The sequence below is a fragment of the Penaeus vannamei genome, chromosome 31 (genome assembly GCF_042767895.1).
Source record: "Penaeus vannamei isolate JL-2024 chromosome 31, ASM4276789v1, whole genome shotgun sequence".
NCBI classification, from domain to species: Eukaryota; Metazoa; Arthropoda; class Malacostraca; order Decapoda; family Penaeidae; genus Penaeus; species Penaeus vannamei.
The window spans coordinates 28,206,066-28,208,565 of NC_091579.1; the positions used below are offsets into that span (position 1 = coordinate 28,206,066).

Below are 2,500 nucleotides of genomic sequence, written 5' to 3' on the forward strand. Positions count from 1 at the left end.
TAATGGGTTATTTACTAGGTTGTCAGATGTGTATGTTGAGTATCAAGCTAATCAAGGTGGCCATAGATGAAATAAATTATTATATCCTTTATATGTAGATAACTTGATTTATGGTACAGTTGATTAGTTCAACTAAAAGGCTTTATTGTTTGTTTAGATGCTCATGCTTTATGTAAACATGTATATAGTTATTACAGTTAAGAAGAAAAAAGTGATACATATTTAAGAGAAGGGTTTATTACCTTTATTTTTGTGAATATATGTGAGTGTTCATAATGATTTGTAAGCAATATATATATATATTTAATGTAGCTTACTCAAAATTTGATTTGTTGATAATAAGCCTTGCTTGCTTTGTTTATGAAGTGCTCAAAGATAGAGGGGGTGGGGGAAGAGGGAAGCCATCCATGACTGAGCTATAGTTTGACGTCTATCAAGATGGATTTTATTTTGAAGGAATGTTGAAGAATACTGTTATTTGGTATGTTTTTTGTCTGGAAATTAAAGAGTATGTTTCTCACTACTGCATAAGTATTAATATCTGAGGGTATGAAGCAAATTGTTAAAGAATATTATGCTTAACAATATTTACAAATTCAGGTGAAGTAGTGTGGACTTGGCAAAATTACAGTTCTTTTTGTTGTGGAATACACAACATTAATTCTATGGAAAGGTGACTCTGTAAATTAAGATATTTCTTAAGTATGCAGAATAAAAGTACAACATTAAAACACTTTTTAGAATTGGCCTAAGGAAATGAAGTAATTCATACTTTTATTATTTTTAATGGAAGGTGAAGTGAGAAATGAGATGTATTGTAGAGACGACAGTCAAGGAAAGAGGTTTACTTCATTATGATGTTAAGCTTTGATCATTCTTACCTGTTTATTGTTGTTATCATCTTCATCTAATTGATTTCCATTGTTCAGTTTTATCAGTCTACATCAATCACATCATTAATCTTATTTTTAAGAATTATTATTTGATTATATATATATTTTTTTCATTGTTTACATTTTATGCCAGAATTTTCTGTCTGCCTAAGCATGCTATAAAAGTATGAATATGAAGAGCAAATTATTTCTTTTTATTGCTGCCATTTTGAATCTGATGAATGTAACCGACTTGTAGATTTCAGGAAAGGAATTTGATTAATTTCGTACCTAAGATAGTGTAGATTATTACCACAGTGTTTACCAAGGTAGGCGCAAAGTGGAACATAAAAAAAGATATCATGGTAGATGGCATTTAAAGTATCATCACTGTCAATGTGAACCATTTTCTAAGAATGTGAAAAAGAGAATATTCTTCCTTTAGTGAAATTTTTATGTGGAAAGCGGATTAGATTTTGTATTTTCATCCCTTTATTTTTACTCGTCAGTCTTTGGATTTCAAAGGTCTAGGTGTTCAGTGTTAAGCATATTGCAGAGTATATGTGTACTGTCTCTATGTATAAATCCTAATTGTTTGATAGGTGGGTTTATCACATTCATTTTTTTCATTATGAATAACTTCCTTATTTCACTATAATAAGCCTACGATGTATGAAAGATACGATTACTCTCTCTTTATCTTAGTTTGAAGAAACGAATTGCCATGGATGGGTAAAAAGGTATGCTTGGATACATTGGCCGTTCGGTTTCTTAAGATTATTAGAAATACAGGAAAGTTCTTTTGAATTGAAATGTATTTACTATGATCATTCACTTCATTAGACATTTATGTGTTTAACATTAAACGGTATTTTTCATGAACATAATTAGGTCAGACCCTTGTTTTTCACTCAAACAATCTTTAAATGGTTTATAATTACACTTGGCAAAAGATTACAAATTGGTAGCTTCTATGTGTTGACTAGATTAACATACTTTTTTTCTTTAATATCTTCTAAAAAAGGGTTCTTTAACTTTTTGGCATCTATTAAGATTGCATTAGCCTGGAAAGTACAAACTTGTGGAAATATGATTTAATTTTAATTATTAATTGAGTTGTGTTTGACCTAAAGATCAAGAATTGCCAAATTAGATATTGTTAAGATTACACAAGAAATATCATAAAATATTTCATTTTGAAATTCATAATTTACAGAAGTGAGATTTATTAAAATATGTAGGAACTGAGTTGATGAGTATGTTGAGTATTCCTTTATAGTTTGCAGGAAAGCATTATGATTTTTGAAAATGGAAGGTAATTTACAGTATGTTGTGTGTAGTCATGAATTGAAATGTTATGCATTAAAGAATATTTTTTCTGCAGCTAAGTATCATTTTAGTTATTTACAACATTTTCAGATGTGAATAACTTCCTTATGAATTAATAGCTGATATGATTAATACGATGGTAAGCTATCTTATCTTTGATATAATTTTAAAGATAAAGAGGTGCTAAGTTAAACGGAAGGCCAGCCAAACAAGATGATTTTTTAATTGAATGAGCTAGTTAGTAGGAGTTAAAGGATGATGAAAATTAGTTTTTTGGGATTGAAAGAGCAAGTTCACTA

General features: G+C 29.1%; 1 protein-coding gene across 1 annotated transcript in view; it reads left to right on the forward strand.

Moving 5' to 3' along the window:
- LOC113800585 (armadillo repeat-containing protein 8) overlaps positions 1–2,500 on the forward strand; it is a 20,652-nt gene that overhangs the window by 16,582 nt on the left and 1,570 nt on the right. The window contains 1 exon segment of the mRNA XM_070144042.1: positions 1–2,500. This exon segment is cut by the window's left edge and continues 97 nt beyond it; it is cut by the window's right edge and continues 1,570 nt beyond it. The gene's annotated coding sequence lies outside the window, so the exon portion shown is untranslated.